Source organism: Oxyura jamaicensis, chromosome 14, assembly GCF_011077185.1.
Source record: "Oxyura jamaicensis isolate SHBP4307 breed ruddy duck chromosome 14, BPBGC_Ojam_1.0, whole genome shotgun sequence".
NCBI classification, from domain to species: Eukaryota; Metazoa; Chordata; class Aves; order Anseriformes; family Anatidae; genus Oxyura; species Oxyura jamaicensis.
This window is the reverse complement of record NC_048906.1, coordinates 14221365-14232751: the sequence shown is the minus strand read 5'-3', so window position 1 is coordinate 14232751 and position 11387 is coordinate 14221365. Positions and strand designations below refer to the sequence as shown.

General features: G+C 37.1%; 1 long non-coding RNA gene across 2 annotated transcripts; it reads right to left on the bottom strand.

The window, feature by feature from the left end:
* Positions 1-745: 745 nt before the first annotated feature.
* LOC118174398 lies at positions 746-5871 on the bottom strand. Of its 2 annotated transcripts, none has more exons than XR_004754642.1 (2): positions 5501-5871; positions 746-2966 (listed from the first exon to the last, which is right to left on the bottom strand). It is a non-coding gene; the product is annotated as an uncharacterized LOC118174398 (long non-coding RNA). The 2 variants fall into 2 exon arrangements; XR_004754643.1 differs by lacking the exon at positions 5501-5871 and adding an exon at positions 5172-5228.
* Positions 5872-11387: the final 5516 nt, after the last annotated feature.

Here is an 11387-nt window from a genome sequence, read left to right as displayed (position 1 = left end):
TAGTTAATATAAATATGTTTTCCCTCTCTGATATGCCAGAGTTCTGGGAGGCACTGTTTGTATCTGTCTTTATATTCTTAGCATCACAACATTCTCTCCCCTGTCTTCTCTATTAAGGTTTTCTTTTAATATCTTTCTTCAACATGACTTTTATATCCCATTCTTTCAGTCAGTTTTTCATTACCAACCTTGATCTAGCAAGATGTTGCAAAGAGATTATTTCAGCACTAATGGGAGAGGATGCTATCTGTTCGTGGACAGATGGCTGAACAGTTCCCTGCACTAAATAATCCTGAGTCCCAAGTCTCTCCTTTCTCCAACTGTGCACCTTCCAGTAGAACAAAGGATGAATTTATTTATTATCTCTATTTGTTGTGGCAATATTGTCTTCATATTCAGGTAAATATTTTTAGCTGCACTGTGAACATGGAGAGAAATGCCCTCAATGTTGTACACAATTTTTATTCAAACTGAGGACCCTCCAACATTTAAATGGAAAAGTGAACAGTCTACCATGATCTACCATGATTTCCTGGTGGTGTTCTAGTTTAGAATGATGTAAATTCTGAATGACTTGGAAGATCTTAAATGTGTTACTCACATTTATACCAACAACAGAGGGTGAGGATGGGCCTTGTATACCTGACCAAGAAAGCAAGCCAGATTCTTATCTCTGCTATTAATTTCAAGCACATAATTCTTGCCTAATTTATAAATATAAAAAGAATATATTTATAAATTTATAAAGAGACCTTGCAAGTCAGCAATTTCCTTCCTGAATCAGGTAAACACTAGTCCAATTCTCACATAAATCCTATTCTTTAAAGAAGTATAAAAAACAATCACATGAAAATCAACTTTATTGATTGCCCTATTACTTTTATGGGAATTGCAGACAGAATTTTTGCGTTGACTTTACTGTAAGAAATCCTCTGAAGTAAAGAAAGGGTATTTGCAGATAGTGAGAATGTTCAGATTTCTGTGACAAGTGATAAATCCAGAGGTGTCTAAAGCTTCAAAGAAAACTCTGTAACAGCGGTTTGTCATCTACTGCTCAAGACATTGATAGTGATTTGTAAGCTCAGTATGGGAATGAAAACTTTTTGTTTTTGTCTTACAGCCAATATAGCAGAGAAGGCAAGGTAAAAAAGAACTGATTATTAAATTAAAATTTGTCTTTGTCAAGGAGAAAATATCAACACCTTGACAAGATTTGTAAATTCTGAATTAAACTCAATAAAGTCTTAGACAACTTCAGGCAAGTAAAGTTAAATGATTAGAGAAAAAAAAAATTGCTTGCAAAGTAGATAGTAACTTGCTTTGCATACAAGAAACCCTAAAGAGTTCACTGAGGCAGACAGTTGCAGTAGGCTAAATTGTGACTTGGGGAGCACCCCAGCTAAAGAAAAATTCTTCCTTGCCTCCCTTGTTTTCATGAACATGTCTTTTCCTCTCCAGCTATCAATAAAAAAAATCATCTAGAGAAAAGAATATGAATATGGATGCTAGGGTAGTTGCAGATTAATTAGTGACCTTCCCATACCAAAATTTATGGTACTTCATAGTTCATATCCTTTCTGGTATGATGGCTCTATTGTGTTCTCTCAACTCACTCTTTGGTGAAAAGAAATAAACTCTGAGATATAAACATAATGTTATAATAATCCAATTCATGTACACATCAGGCATCTGGTGATCTTTACTGGCTGTAGCTAGAAGCAGAACAAAGATGAATTTCTGACTAGATATTTATACAAGGGCTAACCCCCAGAGGCTGTAATTAAGCAATGCAAACTGGACAGGCTTTTGAAAGCAATCATCTGATGCTTGGAGGATTTGCACATGGAGTGGAGATAAGACTGACCAGTTAGCTCTCAATAAACTAGTTCAGGTGCTAGGAGTGCGAGGACTACATTAGTGCTCAGCTTTGTATGGGCTAATTGAACGTTGCAGAGCCCATCACAGCTCAGGTAAAGCTGCATGGCACCATACCCTGCAGATACCTAAATGAAATGACTGCATCTCCAAGAGAGCTCAGTAGTGAGGCCAGCAAGAGCTGCTGAGTGCTGAGCACTTAGGGAAATTTGGTCATTTTATTTTAATGTGATTTATTGGATTTAGCATCAAGATATAAAATAAATCACTTTTATATTTCCTTAGCGATACAGCTGGAATCTACTTGTGCATGTTATCCATGGCTGCTCTCTGATGTCTGCGTGTTTATTATGCACAGCAATTAAACACCCCTTTTTTCCTAGACAAATTAGAGCTGTGTGAGTTTGTGATTCTGCTGGCAGGCTTACAAATCTTGCTGTGCAGAGCTTAGAGTGTTTTCTAATTTTTCTGTGTCATGATGTATCTTGTATGACTATAGTTGTTTCATTTTCATAGCAAAGCTGTAATGATTTCTTACTGATTAAGTGGAAATAATGCCAACTTCTGTAGCTTCTTTGCTTTACACCCTTTGCTTAGCTTTCAGAAAACTGCACCAAAAATACCTCCTGTTATGTGAGAGAGGATGAAATGTGTTCCCCAAACTTACATGCTTGCATATTGGTATATATCTGGAGTATGAATTTTCATGTATATATGCAAGCTGTAATACATAGGTAATTGCTACTGGCTGTTAATGGTAATTTGTGTTCACATCCCTTTTGCAGCTTAACTTCATGCTGCAGTCCCTTGCTGCGTAACCTGTATGCTTCTCAGCACAGCTACATAGGGAGCTGCCTGGAGGAGGGCAAGAAATGTCTCTGTGTCTTATATGCCCAACAGGTTTAAATATGGAACGGTGTTTTTTCTCTCCTTATGGATAAGGAGTACAGTGTTGTTTGATCCCTACATACAGGGTTTGAGATACACAGGAACTGGACCCTGGAAGGCACCAGGTAGATAGCTGTTGGGCTTAACAGACAGTGAGGCTGACAGCACATCAGATAGGTTTCTTCTGAAAATCTGCCCAGTTCCTATTAAAAATAATAATAATAAAAATCAACACATTCCTGCAAAATATTTTGATTTTTACATGTGGAGTGTTTTCCCATCAAAAAAAAAAAAAAAAAAAATCTATTAGAAGTGTTCCAGTAATTTATTTTTCCCCAGTTAGATTTCCTAGCAGAGCTGAAGTGAAAGCAATCATCATTTAGTGAGCATTTTCTGTGGTAAAGTGTGAGGTGCCTCAGAGGGAAATGCCGTGTGCTGCAGAACAATGCTACTACTTGGTATCAATGATAATCCTGATGCAAGCTTTTGGTATCTCTTACTGGCCACTTTGCTTGCCTCGTTCCAGAACTTTATTCTCATAACTGGAGAAATCTTTGCTGGTAAAGCTGTACATGCATATCATGTTGCATAAGTGGCTTAAAATTTCAACTTACATGTCACAATAAGAAATGAGGTCCTTCAAACCAAGGAATAAATTTAGCACACCACAAAATATTTTCAGAAGCTAAATTTTACTAGTGTGATGTCTATTTTTATGCAGGCTATCTTCATCTTATGGGATTCATATGAGAGAGGAAGACTGGAAGAAAAAAAAAAAAAGCAGCAGATGAGTTATTGCAGTCAGGGAACTGGAGAGAAAAAATACATTTTTCAAGAATAGAGAAAGTCTGAATTCATGTATCTCCTTGCCCCGATTTCAGATGGACTCAGTAAAAAAGTAATACTTTTGCAGGGGGATGAGCATAAAGGATAGGGATTTTTGCAAGCTGAAAACAAGTGAGAAAAGGGAAGGGGAAAAGGGTCAGGAACAGTACCACCACCAGCAGCTACATCAACGAAACTTTGTTCAGATTAGTTTAAAATACCAGAAGATAATCAGAAGGGAGGGGGAAATGTACTGCATTTACATGAAGGGCAATGGAAGCAGTTCTGGAGGGCCAGAGCTTGTGTGGGTAATTGTGAGAAGCACCACAGTCTACTAAAGCATCAGCAGTTTCTGCTTTTTCTCTGTTCTCAAAAAATGAAAGCCAGCAGTAGAGGGGGCAGATAATCTTCTCCAAGCTTAATGCTCTGGAGGAAAATATTATTTTCCTTTCTTTAATGCTACAGCTAAAAAGCTGCTTTTCTTCTCTGAGCTATAATTATTTATGCCAGTGTAATAGAAAATACCGGAGCTTGACTGAAATGTTTGGCAGTGCGTGTTGTGACAAGATGTCAGTTCAGCAGGCTCTGCTCTCGGCATGCCAGACTAGGGCCAGGTGTGTGGGGCTGGGAGACTCTCCTGGGCAGGCAAGGTGATGCTTGGGTGTGATGACCTGCCTCTGCAGCATTTAGGCAGTGCCTGACAGGGAACCTTGGGTGCTGAAGATAACATATGCTGATGCATAACAGACGCTTGCCCAAGGAGCTGTGGGAAAGGAAAGGATATACCCAGTCTTCTCAGGAAAGAAATACCTCATGGGCAGCAGCTCCTGCAGAGAAATGAAAAGCACAGAGCAGAGGCCTTTGCTCTGCATGCAGAAAAGAACTTTGCTTTGTCCTGGAAGCTCAGCCCTTGGCAGGAGCTGGTTGAACCAAAACTCCCTTCTGCTCTGCCTTGCCTTTATTACTGATGCCAAAACGCCAGAAGAAATGCCATGGAAAGGGCAGGAATTGCTTTGGAAAACCTTTTATCATCACCTTCATTGGAACTTCTGGGTTAGTTGGAGAGTTAGAGGAAGTTCTGCTGATACTACCAACACATAGTGGGACCATTCTTATGCCTCCTGTTAACAGTAACCATCACAAGAGTGGCATTACAACAGTGGACTTCATGGACTGATTCACATCCGTAATGGCATAGGAAAGACTTAGCAGGTGGTAGAATTAAGTCTGAAGCATCAAAGGAAAATTTGTCTTTAACTTATATTGTTCTTTAACTTGGAAGAAAACTTTTAGTGCTCTTCCTCAGTGGTGAAGAAGCTTTTTAGCTTTTTGACAAAGAAAAGGGAGTGGTGTTACTTTTCCAGAGAGTCAAGACAAAGACTGTCACTTATATTCACATGGGTATTGTCAATTCAGATACCCTGAAATCTGCAAATATCTAAACCAGAGGTGTCTGGTTTGCAACTCTGCAGTGAGATGAAAGTAACCTTCAGTGGGTGTAAAAGTCCAGACCAGAAATATTTTGAATATTTTGATTGTGAATTGTGGAGTGTGAGACTCAAGTCAAGCACAGAATATTTTACCTTTTACTTGCTGCCAGTGTTGTTGTTTTGGGATTTGGCTTTTTTGTTTGGAGATTTTCCAGAAAGACAAGAAAAAGGAGAAAAAAAAAAAAAAAAAAAAAAAAAAAAGGACTTTTTTCCCTTCTTGGAGAAAGTGTTCTCTTTCAAAAGAAACATATAAACTTCCAGCTAATTCCCAGGGATACAGAAGGATGTTCTGCAATAAGGTTCCCTCTGAAAACAGGTTGGCTGCTGCCCTGATATTACAAACAGCAGGATTCCTTGGCTGTGGGGAAAATGAGATGGTCCAGCTGATTGAGGTTATGACTGAGCCAAGATGAGTCAATTACCTCGATGTGCTGAGCAACCATCCAGAGTACGGCAGAGAGGAGAAATGCCAGGGCTTGTACTTTCCACTCTGACAACAAACAGCTGCAGAGCTGTGATGAGGGAGAGGAGCTGCGATCATCACCAGTCTGGGCGAGTGGTAACTTTGGTTCATTTTATTTTTCGGTAGTTGGTGCCATTGGAGCTGTTTTATTTTCAGGTCTGGTAATAAAAATTTGGAGGAGACATCTGAAATGCATTTTCACACTGTGCTTTTTCAAATGTTTGTCAGGCTACACAGAAATTGCCAGTCATTTGCTGACATAAGGATATGACACAGGCGCAGAAGGCCTTTGGCATTCATCTGAGTCAGAAAACTCAAAGCACTATGACAGCTTCACGCCAAACATTTATTTATTTATTTATTTATTTATTTGTACAAAAGAGGGTGTTTAAAAGCCTCATCTTTTGGTGAGCATTTTATCTCTTTGTGGTATGGACTTGAGGCAGGCTGTATAATCACCACTTTGACTCACATCTGTGGGATTCAAGGCCCACTCATAACCATCTGCTGCCTCCTGTTTGTAATGACACCATCCTCTGTAGACCCCTACTTCCTTTGGTTTGTTTTGGGGAATACACAGGCATTTTACATTACATTTTATCACTGTGTGCTCACCCTCATAGTCGTTAACAACCAGTCCTTTATGACTTCTTGTACAACCTAGGCCTTTTGCATCTTCGTCTTGTAACTTTCAGCAGAAAGAAACATTTATTCTCTTTGCATAGTTCTTGGCTAAAAAGCATTTTTGGCTGATTACTTTAAAAGAAAAAATTAAAAAAATGGGTGATTACTAATACCTCTTAGCACAACCGCATAAAAGTAATATATATTTTTTTAATTTTTACCTTTAGGATTCAATCAAAACTGATTGCATAACTGTAAAGCCATCAGATCTGTCTTATGATGAAAAATGGCTTAACAGAACTCTGGAATTAAAAAGGAAAAAAATCATAATCTTGCAGCTCCATTTTACTTCCACGGGAATTTTGATTTTTACCTTCCCTTTAAAACCAATTCAGGATTACAGATGGAAAAAGTTGAGAGTAAAACGTACAAAACTTTGATAATAGGAATTAAGTTAACACTTAATACTTGAAATGATTTAAAAAAAAAAAAAAATCATTTCAGTATACCTAAATTGTATATGGGTACCTTTTTTACCAGCTTATACTTTCTTGTCACTCTTTGAAATAGTTTACATTTCAAAGTATATGCTAATTTCCCTTTATTACTTTTCTATTTCTCCAGAAAATCCTGAACAACAATCTGTAACTATTTATTGGTCAAAAAGAAAAGGCCTTTGGCTTCCACTGCATCTGATGGTAAACTAACACTTCTGTTTTCTGATTGCTGGTCCATCAATTTAGCCCAGCTGCCATTACCTTCTTCCTTAATTTCTGATACTCAAAGACCACTGAAATCTTTAATAAGTGAGGTTTTTCTAAGACCCTAGAATCCTTTCCTGTGCCAGATCAGCTTCCCAAGTAGATCTTTCTTAGACTAAGCTGAAAAGATCATAGATAAGATGATAATAGCATTCAGTTTTTCTTTTGGTGGGCTGCCAAACCTGAAAGATGCTACTCTGTTGGCTGGATGAACTTCTGTATGTCACTGCAAATGATTTCAGAGGCACAGCCTTCCAACGGCTTTAGGGTAGTATCTGTCTGTACAGCATCTAACTTTCTTCCTTAGTCAACAGATGCCAAGTTTAGCAGCAAGTTGTATTTGTCTCTACATTCTCATTGCTGTGATGGAAGTTATATAGGCATATTTATGCAGTTCTTTTGATCTTGTTTTTGTAGCAGTTTATAGAGTATTACTCTCATTACTCTAATCTTTCTTCTAGATACCTTTGCCCAGATAAACACTCGCCTTAATCCTGAGTACAAACTTCTTTTTCAGCTGTCACTGTGTTCCTTTTGCATACAAGGTTATTGAGCATTTTTGCAGGCCTGCCTTTGTATCTTAGGAATGTAGCACACAAATCCTAACTGACAGAGCTGTTTCAAAAAAACAAAACAAAACAAAACAAACAAACAACAACCAAAAAAAAAAAAAAAAAAAAAAAAAAAACTTTGTGTAGCTTTAGGAATGGCTGAATCTGAATGCCTTTCTTTTTCCTCTCCCCCTGGCATGGCCTGCATCTTCAGAAGTGTCTATTACTTTAACTTTTTGCTGTCTAACATAAACATGTCAAGGTATGTGTTGAGGTCTTTATTCCACATCAAACAGTGAGTGATATTATGCATTCATAATTGACAAATCTCAGGAATGCATTTGCATCATTTGGTACTTTTCTGCTAGTCAAAAACTAAATAGCCTTAGTAAAGAGACAAATGGATTAGTATAGAAACCTGCATTAACCTGTGTTCACTATGGCTTGACAAGATTCAGAGTCCTCTTCATGACAGGGATAAAATCAATATTTATTAAAATTCTGTACTTGTACAATTAGACATTTTCAATCCATGGAGCATCAGCAGGATGTAGACACATGCAAGTTTTTCTTTTCATTGTTGCAAAGCTGCCAGATTATGCAGGGGAAATAATTGTATTTCAATAATGCATGAAAGAGCCTAGTCTGCTTGAGGTTAAAAGATGACTAGGACATGAACAACAGTGAGCTCACTAACATTAGTCCTTGGTGGGACCAGGCAAAAAAACCATTTCATGCTTTACTTGGAGGTTTAGGTTACATTGTTATGTTGCTCTAATGGAAGTCGCTTTTGGCTGTATTTTGACCTGAAAAGCTGACAAAAATCCCTTTCACTAGACTAATGTTAAATATTAAGAGAACCAAAATGCTTTGGATAGCCAGTTCCATGTTTCACTGCAATCTGTTCCATCTTTATTTATTTATCTATCTATCTAGTCCGGACCATTTTCTTGACTATGAAGTAGAACAATTTTTAAGGAGTCATTTGCCCAAAATATTATTTCCAAATAAAAATATTAATTATTGAAAATCAGTTCTGAAATTGAATAGATACTTGTGTGACAGATATTTATATATATGATTATGGTTGTGCATGTAAACATCACCACTGGGGCTGTATACTTAGATTAAATTATACATAAATATTTGCAGCATTAGTTTGTGCAGTAACGGATGACTTCATAGCCAGTTTCAGACATTAAAACATTCAAAAAAACATTATATAGGTACAAAGATCAGTGAAAAAATAAGCATGGAGATATTTTGCTTGCTGTATGTCTTCAATGTTGTTTTTTATTATTTTTAAGCATATGCAAATATTTTCTTGTTCTTTATGACTTAACTCTTTTTGATGAAAGTTCAAAATTTTACAGAATCTACCTTTCAAGTGAAACAAAAGTGTTGTGACAGTTGCCACAAGAAGAGAAGATATGCTACATCTCATACATTCTATCTTAAGCATTTTTATTTAAACTGTGGTATTAAAGGTAGGAGAATGAATAATTGTCTATTACTTTAGTACTTCATATTTTTAAGTGAAAATAATAAAAGAAAAATAATAAAAAATGAATGTCATGCCACTTAGTAATAGATGGTATCTATATCTTATTGGGAAAAATAAATAAATAAATAAATCCTCTGTGAAATCCAAAGGTTGAGATAGTAAAGGTCTTTTTTTTTTTTTTTTTTCACTTTAAAACTTGAGAATTTCTTACCTTCTGTCCATAAATGGTAATAATCTCATGTCTTTCCAGTGTAATTATGAATAGTCCTGGCTGAAGAGCAGGTAAATTGTGTTTATTTATTTATTTTACTTAATTTGACTCTTTGCTGCATCCTCAACAAAAGCACAGCATAGCTGACTGCAATGGCTACATCTGCTGACAGGACAGTGCTGTGAAATGCTACCCATGATTTCAGGTTTGTTAGCACTACACTGGTTCACTGCAGCAAGATGCACCAATATCCTTTAGATTCTTACAGCAATATAGTTTCAGCATAGCACCATTGCACCCCGTGCTAATCATCTTCTTCTCTCAGGAAAACTATTAAGTCCTTGCTTGATGTAAAGCTCCATATTCATGCTGCTTCTTGTTCTAAATGGTCATATTTTGGTGCTGTCTTTGCTCTGCTCCGTTGTACCCAGTAGAAATGCCTAAAAAATTCAGGACCATGGTACTTGGAAATGGGGGGAAGAAGGGGGAATTAGTGTCTAAACTGTAGCCCTGTGGCAACCCTTCAAACAGCTCTCAGTGTAATCAGTGACCAACCATGAAGAGTGTTAAAATTTTCTTATTGATTTTTCACTGGCTCTGATCTGGTAAAGACTGAAATATGAATACCAGAGGGGGAAAAATAAATAAATAAATAAATAAAATAAAAATTGGGAAAATGTTTGCTAAGCTTCATTTGGAATAGTGCACAGTTAAGACAATAATGTGGTGTAAACTTGGGCTTTATATAAATGTCCCTCTGTGACAAAGTAAAAACAGACAGAATTTCCTTTAAATCAGTGCTATGCAAACATGAAACACACTGCCTACTTTACTAGAGTCTCAGTAAGCAGATGGTGCAAGCCTGCCAGTGAGTACTATACCTCCCAGGTGATATTTCAGCAAGAAAGATCTGTTAGTCAAGAACATTCTCTTTCCAGTCTGTGGGGAAGAAATTTATAGAGCAATGTGTTATGGGACTGCTGATTTCTGAAACAGAAGATGGCCTTTTTATTTATTCGTTTGGGATTCTGGTTTTATAGCTTTGCTCACTGGTTCATCCTGGTATCTTTCAGAGGAGCTGAGTCTCTGGAAGAGATATGCTTTCTGAATAGGATTGTAAGATTAACTTATTTTTATTTTTAATACTAATGATGACACAAAGATTTCTCTTCTCAGAAAAACATACATACTCCTTTCTGCTGATTTATTTCTGATTTGTGCTGCCATAAGGATTCTCCCAAGATAGTTGTTGTTCACTCAGTAATTTAAACTTTCTGAATTGCTTTAAACTTTGTTTAAGTTAAATCCCAGTGTATTTTCCTCTGAATATTTTTTTTGCACTCAATCCCTGAAAACGGTTTGTGAGTGATTTATTTATTTATTTACTGTTATCTTTTTAGTTCCACTGACAGTTTTCTACCTCTTGCTAACAGCCCTCTGGTCAAGCATCCTTGGAGAAAAGCAGACAAAATATTCTGCACTATAATATTTTTGAATTTGGAAGTGCACTAATAGATTCAAAAATTTAGCATTCTAGGGAATTACTACTGCAAATGTTGCTTGAACATGTACTGTTTTCAGTACTGTTTTCCCAGTTCTTGATTCTGCAGTCTCCGTTTAGTGTACCTACACCTGTGGGAAATACTGTATGAATACTTTGTTAGCATTTTGGTCATGTAAGTGAAAAACAAGTTGAAAGCATAAGGAAAGCTTCAGTGGAGAATGAGCTCCTCTAATGGATTTCATACTTGAAACACAGCAGTCAGGACAGGTCCATTCTTTCTTCTGTACAATACCTAAAATTATGTAAATTTTTGAGCCATATTCTGCTCTGAGGCAGGGATGCCAACAGTGAACTTAGAACCAAATCTTAAGACATGTATTAGAAAAAATTCTTAATAAGCACATTTTCCTATTAACTTATGTTACAGTTACTAAAGTCTTGGAGCCAGTGTTGCACAGACAGATGTGTTTTGAAGTTAAGCGGAGCGCCCCAAATTAACTTTGTTCATTTAGCTCACACGAGGAAGAGTGAAGGAAGCTCACTCTTCATATTTTTCTCTGAATTTGAGGATTCAGGGATGGAAAGGCAGCCCCCTGCCACGCTCCCTCTCAGCCCTCCCCAGTCAGCACAATGTGATGCTGCAGCACACACCACTGGGTTCCTGTCCTTCTGTCTGTCACATAAGTTGGTG